Below are 14,199 nucleotides of genomic sequence, written 5' to 3' on the forward strand. Positions count from 1 at the left end.
TAATCGAGGGTTATCAAAAATGGTCTCAGAAGCAGCTTTTATCAGAGGAAGTCAAGTGTTAGGCATCATCCCAAGAGTCCTAAAACCATTGGGCAGTTCGTCTGACTCATCAACTGGAGAAGAGTTAGTCGTCTCAGGTATGCAAGAAAGAATAACTGAAATGCTTAATTATGCTGATGCTTTTATTTTCCTTCCAGGAGATCTTGCAACACTAGAGGCACTTATCACACTAGCATCTTGGGCCCATCTGCACATCCACCAGAAACCCATCGGTTTGTTAAATGTCAATAACTTTTATGATGGCTTTATCGCATTTCTTAACCATGCAATAAAAAACTATTTCATTCCCGCTAATGTGAAAAAACTCTTTATTTGTGCTCACACTGCTAATGAGCTACTGGATCTATTACAAGCTTATAGACCGGAGCCAGACCCCTGGACCTTTGTGTTGGAGCGTCCAAATAATGATGGTAACAGTAGCAGCAGTAAGAAGTACAAATTAGATTTAACTCTCCGCCTGTAAATATTTTCTTCTGTGTTGCACCACCCAGGTGATGTCTTCTAAACTCTACTTCTTTCATTTCAAACATTGAGGACAATGTTTCGTTCTGGTTGGGGGGAGGGAATAGTCGACAATTATGAAATTTTGGTTAAGTTTTTACTAATTTTTTGTTGTAGAAACTAACTGTTGCTAACTTTTTGTGTTGAAGATGGCTGAATATGGAGTGTAGTGACTCTAGAAACGCATCTTCATCGTTTAAAAAAAAAAATTAAAAAAAAAAAAACTTAAAAAAAAAATTAAGACATTTTCTTTTTTCTTTATTATGTGTTTATGTTTATTTTTCTTCTTTCTAATTTATCCTCTATAAAAATGCATTTTCCAACTTTTGAGTCGAAGATGGCTGAATATGGAGTGTAGTTCCTCTAGAAACGCATCTTCTTTAAAAAAAATAATAAAAAAATCATTTTCTTTTCTATCATTTTTGTAACTTTTCTAAATTAATTTTTCTACATCATTTTCACATTTCTGCATGCATATTATTTTTTTTTTTATGTTTAGAATAGGTTGGGGGGTAGAATGTTGTTTAAAAAAAAAAAAAAATTTTGATTTGTTTTAACATTGGGTGACATGATTAATTTAAATTTTAGTATTTGTATTATCTTTGGTCTTAAGTGATGTTACGCTATGTTTGCTACTTTACATGTTGATGTCGGAGACAAATGTGAGTTGCTTGAAGGAATGAACATGTCATAATAAGTACCAAGTGAGTTTTTGAGCCTATTATTTTTCTTGGAGAATAACCCTTTTGCCCACTCTTTATACAGCTTAGCAGTTTATTATTTTATACACGATCTCTAAATTACTTTTGAGTTAACCCTTAAAAAAAAAATTGTAAAATAAAAAAAAAAAAGAGAAAAAAGAAAAAGAAAAAAGAGTGTGTTGCTACATTTGGAGGCCCATCTAACTAGTAGATATGGAAGATTATTTAGAGCCCTAAAAGACGATGGAGAGGCCATCTTTGATCCGTTTGAGCCTTTCAAGCCATCCATTTTATTTAATATCCATAGTTAACCCTTTTGAGCCTTTAAAAAAAAAAAAAAAAAAACCTTTTCTTTGTCAACTTATCATCTTGACCCACTCCGATTTGGAGTATTACCCGATATCTTATAAGTTCCATCACCTATTTATGTTTGAGAAAATGTAAATAATTATTTTGTTCAGTGAAGTTATGCCAAATAAAAAAAAAACAAAAACAAAAACAAAAACAAAAGTTGTTATTTCAAAAGAATAAAAATAGGTGAAATCCACCTTGCAACTTCCAAAAAAAAAAAAAAAAAATTCTCTGCATTTTTCTCAAACATACACTTTGTTTTTCTTATTTCCTTTCTTTGTTAGCCATATCCCTAGCCTACGTTACGTCCTAATAAAAGTCCTTCTTGATTTTAGGGAACTATAGTTTGAAGTAGAAGCTAGTTATATGGGCTAAAAAGATGTAGTGATGCATAAAAAAAAAAGATAAATAAAGTGGGTTGACTAACATTTTATTTGACTTGAGATCGTATTATTTCTAAGCTGAGGGCATATTTATTTCATCTTGGTGAGAGCATGTGATATCATTTCTTTATTATTTTCTCTCTCAATTACCATTCATTGGAGTGACTATGTTTATTGGGTTTTAATTTCTTTGTGAGAGTGTCACCACTTCCAGTGAGATTTTGGGGTTTGACATGTCATTCTTGAAAGTAGATATAACAAAGTCTACTGGGCTGATTCATGTGGATGGTTAATATGGGTGTGATATTTCTTTAGACTGGAGATAATGCTTATACTTTTATTTGATTGCTATCATTAATCTGATTGAATAAATATGAGTGTTTCAAAAAAAAAAAAAAAAAGAAAAATCATTTTGAATTTGAATTTTGTTTTCGCTTTATTTGCTAGGGACTAGCAATAAGCTGGTTGGGGGGTGTGTTGAGTGTTAGAAAATGCATATTTATAAAGGAGAAAACCGTCATTTTACATTTCAAGTCTTACTAACAACCCTTACTTTTATGTATTTAACCTTCTTGTGATGTAATTACGTGTGTGTTATTTTAATTAAGTATTTTATGTATTTTAGGGGCAGTATAGCCATTTCACAATAAAGGAGAGATCAGACGGCAAAACGGACATCACTTTTGAACTCAGGACGGTCGAAAACCTTAGGAGGAGCATAAAAGGAAAAATGGCACTATTCACATGTACGGTACTATTCACGTATACGGTACTGTCTACGTTACTGTTCACGACACTGTTCACATAGACGGATCGATGACGTGGCATTGACTGATGATGTGGCATTGACTGATGAGGTGTCACGATCCTGTTGGGCTAAAATTCTTATGTACTGTGGATGGTGACGTGGCAGCATATCAGTGGACGAAAAATCTCGTGTACGGTGCATGCATCACACAGGATTATTTTCAACCAAACCGCGTTACTGTTCATCCGGGTCAAACCGCGTTACTGTTCAAAGTCGGGTCAAACCGTGTTACTGTTCATCCGCGTGGTCAAACCGTGGACTGTTGACTGATGACGTGGCGCAATCCTGAGCGTCCAAACTGTTTTTAATCCGATGGCCATGATTTACTCCATGTATCTATAAAAAGGGGGCCTCCCCCCCCTAATTTGATATCTCTGAATCTATTTTTGGGATCCATTTTCTGTAATTCCCTCTCCATCTTGTATTTTCTTCGTATTTTAATAAATTCTCATTTTGCCTTTAGTTCAATTATGAGTGGCTAATTTTCTTTCAAGCTTGGGTTGAAGGTGAAGTCTCAACATGTGTCATGGGCTTAATTTGGTAAATTTATTTTCTCTTCCCCTCTAGTTTTTGTGGATGTTTTGACTTCTCGTCGACAAATAATACTAATCTTGTCTAGTACCGCCTTGGTTTCACCGGCCCTCTAGTACAAGGTTATTATTATTTGGCACGATAAGCCCTTAGCACCATATTGATTAGAGCGTGGTTCATGAGGTGTGGATTCCCCCCTCATGATTTAATTGGCATTAATAAGGAATATTTAGCCCATGATGCATGTTGATACGGATCTAGATACCCAAGTACGTCATTTCAATATAATTCTCGCCATTTCAATACCAATTTTAGAATTTATTCTCGCCATTTCAATTCCAATTTTAGAATTTATTCTTGCCATTTTAATTTAAGTTTTAGCATATACCAAATCATTTCCACCATAAATCCAACAACCCATTTACAAAATTAATTCTATACACAATTAAAATCTACCTCCTCGTGGGATCGACACTCGTCACCATAGATCTATACTACAATAGATTCGTGCGCTTGCGAGTACATTAAAATTTGCACAACACTGTTGCAAATGCTGAAGCAATTGGTGTTAATTTGACAGACAATCACCCCATCGAGAGAGTTTGATCATTCAACTACTCCACTCCTATTGAATTCTCTTTGTGTTGAACGTACAATTTAATTTATAATTGCATTTTTAGTTTATTGAATTGTTATTCTCATTAGTTAGTCAATCTTATTAATTTTATCAAGTTAAGATAGAAGAAAGTTTGCACTGTTGTGATTATTATAGCATTTCTAGTAGGATCAGTCCTTGTGGAGATGATCTTGAACACTCATCACTTTATTACTTGTTGTGTACACTTGCACATTGACACCAATATCAATTAAGCTTAAAATATACAACACTTTGTACAGCTATCCAAAGTTGGCCAACTTAACCAACCATTGAGGAATTCAAAATTTTACTTGTTGATCAAGAAGCGATTGACAAGCAAATGAGTGGGGTCTCAGTAAAGAATGAGGAAGAAGCACTCTTCACTGATAAGAAGAAATATCGATTCAGGGGATATAGTGGTGCTGGATCTAAAGGAGATATTGATAAGTTAAGAGATCATCAACAAGAAGGTAGCTCATAAACAGGGAGAGTGCAAAGGAATCGTGACAACGATGTCCAATACAAGTAACAAAAAAAACATTTGAAGGGAATTACCACAATTGTGAAAAAAAGGGGTCATATGGCAAAAGGTAATTGGTCTAAGAAAAAGTCTGAGGAGAGCAATGCCGCCACTTCCAATCAGAAGAAGGATAGTGACCAGGAATGAGAAACTGAAGCATCAATCGCCATTGAGGAAGTGGAGGTAGCCCTCACAGTCACAAAACCTAGCCGAATTAACTATGAGAGTGATTGGATTGTCGACTTAGGGTGTTCAAATCACATGATTGGTGATAGAGAGAAGCTACAAGACATGACTATATATAAATAAGGTCGCGTGGTAGTAACAACAAATAACTCATGTCCACCTGATAACTCTATGAAATGAGAATTATTATGGCATTTTTAGGCTTAAATTAAGACTACTTAGAGAGTAATTAATATGTTTTAGTGCACTTTAATGATAATTTGCATTACATTCATTTTAGTTTGAGTTTAATAAAGCTTATATGATTTTTGAATAATTGTATGCCTAAAACATATGTTAAATTGTAGGTAATTGGAAACTTGAATTTATAGAAAGGATGCTATTGCAATGGACTTATAAAGGACAAACGAACATGGTTATAGAAGAATTAAAGCAAGTCTAGAACAATGAAGATGTTATAACCATTGCTGTAGCAATCCTCGAGCATTGACAGAAAAATCTGGGCAAGATATTCAGAATATTGCGATCTGTAGTTTTTTAATCTGAAGATATGCACCCTAAAGTTTTCAGTTACCCTAATTTGCTATTATAAAAAGAGGCGTACATGAAAAAAAAAAGAAGTGGGCCATCAATCAAGATCAAAACAGAAAATATACAAAGAAGAAACAAAATTTCCGAGCAGAAATAAAGGCTGCACCAGTAGGAGAAATTGCAGAACCAATTGGAATTCGTTCTTTCTCATTCTTTTCTTATTTAGTTGTTGTTCATTGATCATGAAGATGTATTCGATGGCTAAAACTTGGTTGTTTATTTACCTTTAATAAATTATGAACTAATTTTTTTTGTGGTTGAGTGTTAAACTAGCTTGTGGTTAAGTGACTGAATATAGATGTTGCTACATATTTGCTATAGCATTTTGCTTTGATAGTATTTATTTAAAGTCATTGTTTCGGCTGACCACTCATTTAATGATATAAGATAGAAAAGAGCCACAAAAGGGCCTATTATAGTGGAACATATCAGAGCAATACTCAGTCTTGGATTGAGTTTCTTGGATTAAGTTTAACTTGAGTCCTAAAAAGGCCATGCTTAGTCTAAGATTAGTGATGAACTAGATATATGAATTTACCTTGTAGGGTAAAGAGAATTTGAATATGTAATGCTATATCTTATGTAGGTATAACAACTGGTCATTGTTATGTTGCATAAAGATATAAGACATCCAACATGCTACCGCTGAGGATAAAGCTGGTTTCTGCTCAGTGCTGTAGCAATTGAGCTTAACATGCATAAAACAATCAACACCATCAACAGAGTTTAATCACTCAATTACTCCATCCCTATTGGTTTAACCTTTTTTATTAACGTGCAAATTCTATTCATTGCATTTTTAATTATTGTGATTTTATTTTACTAAGTTACTTGGTCATATTAGTTGTATTGATTTAATTTAGAACATATATTGCACTGTTGAAATTATTGTAGCAAGTCTGATAGCATCAATCCCTATGGAGACAATCTTGAATACTCATCATTTTATTACTTGTTGTGTACACTTGCACATTGACACTATAGCAATTGAAGTAAAATCTACAACAAGTTTTTGGCGCTGCTGTCGGGGATTGATTGTTTATTTTTTATTTGTGAAATCAATTTTGATAGTGCTAATCTTTGATTTTATTTTGAATTGTTTACTTTGTTAATATATCACTCTTGCATGTGTAAATATAAACGTAATGAATTTTAATTTGATCCAGAGATTGAAAGAATTGCAAGGAGATTGAGAAGAGAGCAAAGAAATACAAAAGTTGTTGTAGCAATGGATGACTTGCAAAACTTAGGAAACTTAGACCCTCACGGACCAATACAACCTATCAATGGTCAAGAAGATCAGAACATGCAAATTAATCAGAGACCACCAGAGAATAATAATATTATCTATATGGCAGATGATAGAGACAGAGCCATTAGAGATTATGCTGTGTTGGCCCCTCAAGTTATACATCCTGGCATAATCAGACTTGAGGTGGAAGCTACTAATTTTGAACTCAAACCAGTCATGTTTCAGATGTTGCAAGCAATAGGGCAATTTAATGGATTACCATCAGAAGATCCTTATCTCCACCTTAAGTTGTTTTTGGAGGTGGGTGATGCTTTTAAAATTGCTGGAGCATCACAGGATACATTGAGGCTAAGGCTCTTTCCTTACTCTTTAAGAGATCGAGCAAGAGCATGGTTGAACTCTTTACCACCAAACTCCATTGCAACATGGAATGACTTGGCTGATAAGTTTCTGATGAAGTACTTCCCACCAACCAAAAATACAAAGTTGTGGAATGAGATCACTTCTTTTCATTAACTAGAAGATGAAAGCTTGTATAGGTGTTGAGTGTTAGAAAATGCATATTTATAAAGGAGAAAACCGTCATTTTACATTTCAAGTCTTACTAACAACCCTTACTTTTATGTATTTAACCTTCTTGTGATTTAATTACATGTGTTTTATTTTAATTAAGTATTTTATGTATTTTAGGGGCATTATAGTCATTTCACAATAAAAGAGAAATCAGACGGCAAAACGGACATCACTTTTGAACTCAGGACGGTCGAAAACCTTAGGAGGAGCATAAAAGGCAAAATGACACTATTCACATGTACGGTACTATTCACGTATACGGGACTGTATACGTTACTGTTCACGGCACTGTTCACATAGACGGATCGATGACGTGGCATTGACCGATGATGTGGCATTGACTGATGAGGTGTCACGATCCTGTTGGACTAAAATTCTTATGTACTGTTGATGGTGACGTGGCAGCATATCAGTGGACGAAAAATCTCACGTACGGTGCATGCATCACACAGGATTATTTTCAACCAAACCGCGTTACTGTTCATCCGGGTCAAACTGCGTTACTATTCAAAGTCGGGTCAAACCGTGTTACTGTTCATCCGCGTGGTCAAACCGTGGACTGTTGACTGATGACGTGGCGCAATCCTGAGCGTCCAAACTTTTTTTAATCTGATGGCCATGATTTACTCCATGTATCTATAAAAAGGGGGCCTCTCCCCCCTAATTTGATATCTCTGAATCCATTTTTCGGATCCATTTTCTGTAATTCCCTCTCCATCTTGTATTTTCTTCATATTTTAATAAATTTCCATTTTGCCCCTAGTTCAATTATGAGTAGCTAATTTCCGTTCAAGCTTGGGTTGAAGGTGAAGTCTCAACATGTGTCATGGGCTTAATTTGGTAAATTTACTTGCTCTTCCCCTCTAGTTTTTGTGGATGTTTTGACTTCTCGTCGACAAATAATACTAATCTTGTCTAGTACCGCCTTGGTTACACCGGCTCTCTAGTATAAGGTTATTATTATTTGGCACGATAAGCCCTTAGCACCATATTGATTAGAGCGTGGTTCATGCGGTGTGGATTCCCCCCTCATGATTTAATTGGTATTAATAAGGAATATTTAGCCCATGATGCATGTTGATACGGATCCAGATACCCAAGTACGTCATTTCAATAGAATCCTCTTCAATTCATTCTCGCCATTTTAATTCCAGTTTTAGAATTTATTCTCGCCATTTTAATTTAAGTTTTAGCATGTTCCAAATCATTTCCACCATAATTCCAACCACCCATTTACAAAATTAATTCTATATATAATTAAAATCCACCTCCTCGTGGGATCGACACTCGTCACCATTGATCTACACTACAATAGATTCGTGCGCTTGCGAGTACATTAAAATTTGCACAACAAGTTTTTGGCTCCGTTGCCGGGGAGGTAAGTAATTTTAATTCATAGAATTAATTTTTTTTGAATAATTTCTTTTATTTGTTTTCTTGTATTTTTTTTATTAAATTAAAAAAAAAGAAAAAAAAATGAATCTACATTTAAAGGTTAGTATTTCTTTTCTTTTTCTCTTCTTTAAAATTTTGTAATTTAATTTTCCATTTATTTTTCTTTGTAATTTTTTTTTTGTTTATCTTATTAATTTAATTTTTAGTTAATTTCTTTCACGTATTTATTTTTGTGTATTTTTATAGAAAGGTTGTAATAGCGCAATAAGGTTAGTATCGTAATTTCTCCCTCTTCTTTATTTTTATTTGTTTTGTTCCCATCTTTATTTTTTGTTTTGTTTGCATCTTTATTTTTATTTTATTTATTTTGCATGCATGGTCGTAGGTCATTATTACCTAATCTTGAACCTATAGACCTTGAATTAGAAAAAACACTTCGCACACAAAAGCACATTAAAAATAAATTTGAAATGGATTTGCAACCACAAGAGAGGCCATTTAAGGACTACTTCAGTCCCTTAGCTAATTTGAGTACATCATGCATAAGATACCCAAATGTAGCTGCTAGGAGTTTCGAATTAAAACCTAGTGTGCTAAATTGTCTCCCCACATTTTATGGCCTAGAAAATGAGGATCCATATAATCATCTGAATGATTTTCATGCAATTTGTCAAACTTTTAAATATGAAAATTTTTCAGACGATGATGTTAAACTTAGACTATTCCCATTTTCTTTAAAGGATAGAGCTCGTTCATGGCTTAATACATTGCCTGCCAATAGCATTTCATCATGGGAACAAATGGTAACGAAATTTTTGAATAAATATTTCCCAGTGCATAAAACCAATGCTATTCGCAGGGAAATCTCAGAGTTTACCCAGAGAGAAGACGAGCAATTTTTCGAAACTTGGGAGCGATTCAATGGGCTACTCTTGAAGTGTCCACATCATGGGTACGAGAAATGGCACCAATGCCAATACTTTTTGGAGGGATTATTGCCGAATGTGCAAGAATGGCTAATGGCAACAAGTGGAGGAGAGCTAATGTCAAAAAGTGCATCAGAGATTTGGGAATTCTTCCAGCGACAAGCGGAAAATTCCCAACAACGGAGTCGATCACTCAGGAATACTAGAAGAATTAAGGGAGTAAATGAGGTTCACATTGGCGAATCAAGTTCAGAAATTAAAGAAGTCAAAGAGATAATTGAAGGTCTCTCTCGACAAATAGCATCATTATCGACTGCTAAATCAACAGAGCCACATGACCATGACTCATACTCAGATCAAGCCAATGCCATAGGTGTAATGAGAAAACCATCGAATTACAACCCATACTCCAACACATATAACCCTGGATGGAGAGACCACCCCAATTTTTCATGGTCTCAAGGATTCCAACAGAACGGACCAGCAGCTCCAGCTCCACCAATTCCACAAAATCCTCAAGCCTCTCAGCCACCATTTAGACCATACAATCAGAACCAGAACTACTCTCAACCCAGACCATGGGAGGATTCATTCCAAAATCTCAAGAATCTTACTCACTCTACGATTGAGCAACAGAACCGCACCATTGATGGACTACGAAATGAGTTGAGAGCAGGCTTCAACTCACAAGCTCAATCGGTTTCAAGCCTCGAGAAGATGGTGGGACAACTTGCTTCTTCAGTTCAGACCTTGGCAATGACCGTTGAGAAAGGCAAATTTCCAAGTCAACCAGTGCCTAATCCTAAAGGAGTACATGAAGCAAGTACCAGTTCACCACAGCAGCATAAAGAGATCAAAGCAGTAATGACCTTGCGAAAAGGAAAGGAAGTCGACAACAAAGTGGAGATGCCGGTGACAAAAGAAAATCAAATTGTACCTGTGAATGTTGAGGACTCATCACCGGAGGAGAAAGAAGAAACTAACCCACGAGAATACGTTCCGAAAGCTCAATTTCCTCAAAGGTTAGCTAAAGGAAAGAAGGGAAAATCCACAGGTGAGATTCTTGAAATCTTCAAACAGGTAAGTGTTAACATCCCTTTGCTTGATGCTATTAAACAAGTTCCATCTTTTGCCAAGTTTCTTAAAGACCTTTGTACTAAAAAGAGAAATATGCATGTTCAAAAGAAGGCATTTTTAACAGAAAACGTTAGTTCTATACTCCAACATAAAATTCCTTTAAAATGCAAAGATCCAGGCTCCCCCACTATCTCATGTAGTATAGGGAACCACATAATTGAGAATGCTTTGTTGGATTTAGGAGCTAGTGTAAATTTGTTGCCTTACTCTGTATTCGTGAAACTTGGACTGGGAGAATTACACCCAACTCCAGTGGTGTTACAGCTTGCAGATCATTCCAAGAAAATACCTCGTGGTATTGTGGAGGACGTGCTTATCCAGGTAGACAAGTTTTATTTTCCTGTTGATTTCATTGTAATTGACACTCAACCAATACAGGATTCAAGGAAGCACATCCCCATTATTCTAGGCCGACCTTTCTTGGCAACTGCGGATGCTCACATTCAATGCAGGACCGGAAATATGCAGTTGTCCTTCGGCAACATGACTATGGAGCTGAACATCTTCAACATTGCCAAACAACCTCACAGTGCAGATGATGGAATTGTTGATGTGGATTTAATTGAAGCATTAGTTGATGATACTTTTGTTTCAAACCTTAGTGATGATCCTTTACAAACATGTTTAACTCACTTTGGTTTGGATTTTGATATTGACAGATCGGTCGATGAGGTCAACGCCCTACTTGACTCAGCACCATCCATGGACACTAATAAATGGAAGTCAAGAGTTGAACAACTAGCACTATCAGAGAAGAAACTCATCCCATCATCAGAATCACCACCGAAACTCGAGCTCAAACCATTGCCCAACACATTGGAATATGCATTTTTGGGAGAAGAAAGTACTCTGCCGGTAATCATTTCATCATCCCTAAATGACGAACAAAAAGGTAAGTTGTTGGATGTTTTAAAAGAGCATAAAGGGGCATTAGGATGGACCATAGCAGACATCAAAGGTATAAACCCAGTAGACTGCATGCATTACATTCACCTTGATGAAAATGCTAAATCTACTAGGGAAATGCAACGTCGGTTAAATCCTAATATGAAAGAAGTTGTTAGAACAGAAGTCCTTAAGCTATTAGATGCTGGTATCATTTACCCCATTTCTGATAGTTCATGGGTTAGTCCTGTACAAGTTGTCCCCAAAAAGTCAGGAGTCACAGTAGTTACCAATGCTGATAATGAATTGATACCCACTAGAGTAACTACAGGATGACGTGTATGCATTGATTATAGAAAATTGAATTCTGTCACACGTAAAGACCATTTTCCTTTACCATTTATTGATCAAATGCTTGATAGATTAGCAGGCCATGAATTTTATTGCTTTCTAGATGGCTACTCAGGATATAATCAGATTCCCATAGCACCAAAAGATCAAGAGAAAACTACTTTCACTTGCCCTTTTGGCACATTTGCATATAGGAGAATGCCATTTGGATTATGTAATGCACCTGCTACATTTCAACGATGCATGCTAAGCATTTTTTCTGATATGGTTGAACGATTTCTTGAAGTCTTTATGGATGATTTTTCTGTCTTTGGTGACTCGTTTGATCAATGTTTACATCATCTAACACTAGTTCTGCAGAGATGTGTCGAGAAGAACTTGGTCTTAAATTGGGAGAAATGCCATTTTATGGTAAAACAAGGTATTGTTCTCGGTCACATCATTTCGAGCAAAGGTATTGAGGTTGACAAAGCCAAGGTGGATCTCATTTCTAATCTTCCTCCACCCAAAACAGTCAGAGAAGTAAGATCTTTCCTTGGGCATGCTGGGTTCTATAGACGTTTCATTAAAGATTTTAGCAAAGCTTCTAGACCCTTATGCAATTTACTTGCTAAGGATGTACCTTTTGTCTTTGATGATTCATGTCTTGTTGCGTTTGAAAAATTAAAGCATTTGTTGACATCATCACCCATCATTCAGTCCCCGAACTGGAGTTTACCATTTGAACTCATGTGTGATGCATCTGATTATGCAGTAGGAGCAGTATTAGGACAAAGAGTTGATCGAATTCCCCACGTTATTTACTATGCTAGTATGACATTGAATGATGCACAGTTGAACTATTCAACTACTGAAAAAGAAATGCTAGCAGTAGTGTTTGCATTAGAGAAATTTCGATCTTATCTCATTGGTTGTAAAATAATCGTGTTCACAGATCATGCTGCTCTTAAATATCTTCTCACAAAGAAAGATGCAAAAGCTAGACTAATTCGTTGGGTGTTACTTTTGCAGGAATTTGACTTGGAATTCAAAGATAAAAAAGGGACAGAAAATGTTGTGGCGGACCACCTCTCTCGTCTCCATCTTGACACAATTACAAAGCCATTAATATTGAATGAGTCATTTCCAGATGAACAATTAATGAGTGTGGAAGTATTACCTTGGTATGCTGATATAGTTAATTATCTTGTTACAGGTAAACTTCTAGAGCATTGGACCAAGCAAGACAAGGCTAAATTCTTTGCAGAGATAAAGAATTTCTTTTGGGATGACCCGTATTTGTTCAAGTATTGTGCAGACCAAATTGTTAGACGATGTGTCCCAGAAAATGAAATTCAGAATATCCTTTCATTCTGCCATGAACAAGCTTGTGGAGGCCATTTCAGCGCTAAGAAAACAGTGACTAAAGTTTTACAATGTGGTTTCTATTGGCCAACTATATTTCGAGACGCTTACACTTTCTGTTCTTCATGTGATAGGTGTCAACGAATGGGGAGCATTACGCGAAGGAATATGATGCCACTAAATCCAATTTTAGTGGTTGAGATTTTTGACGTATGGGGTATCGACTTCATGGGACCCTTTCCCCCTTCTTTTGGCCATCAATACATATTGGTTGCTATTGACTACGTATCAAAATGGGTAGAAGCAATTCCATGTAGGACCAATGATCACAAGGTGGTGATAGGATTTTTGAAAGACAACATTGTCTCACGCTTTGGATTCCCTCGAGCAATAATCAGTGATGGTGGTGCCCACTTTTGTAACAAAGCATTCAAAGCTCTTTTGACAAAGTATTCAATCACACACAAAGTGGCGACCCCGTATCATCCGCAAATCAGTGGCCAAGTTGAGATCTCCAATCGAGAAATAAAGCACATATTAGAAAAGACGGTGAGGCCGGACAGAAAAGATTGGTCATTAAGACTTGATGATGCCTTATGGGCATATAGAACGGCTTTCAAGACCCCGATTGGGATGTCACCCTACAGGCTAGTGTATGGAAAAGCTTGCCACCTACTTGTGGAACTCGAGCATCGTGCATATTGGGCCATCAAGAAATTCAATTTTGACATGCAACAAGCCAGCTCAGAAAGAAGATTACAGCTGGCAGAACTTGAAGAAATTCGCAATGATGCATACGAAAATGCCAAGATTTACAAGCAACGAATGAAAGTCTTCCATGATAAGCAAATTATGAGAAAATCGTTCACTCCAGGTCAGAAAGTGCTTTTGTTCAATTCTCGCTTGCACCTATTCCCAGGTAAGTTACGCTCTCGTTGGTCTGGTCCCTTTATTGTTCATACTGTTTTTCCACATGGGGCAATTGAAATTAAGGACCCAAAGAACGGTGTCACGTTTAAAGTTAATGGTCAAAGATTAAAGCCATATCTAGAATACCAACCACGTGG

This window comes from Citrus clementina, unplaced genomic scaffold (assembly GCF_000493195.1).
Source record: "Citrus clementina cultivar Clemenules unplaced genomic scaffold, Citrus_clementina_v1.0 scaffold_1, whole genome shotgun sequence".
Taxonomy (NCBI): Eukaryota; Viridiplantae; Streptophyta; class Magnoliopsida; order Sapindales; family Rutaceae; genus Citrus; species Citrus x clementina.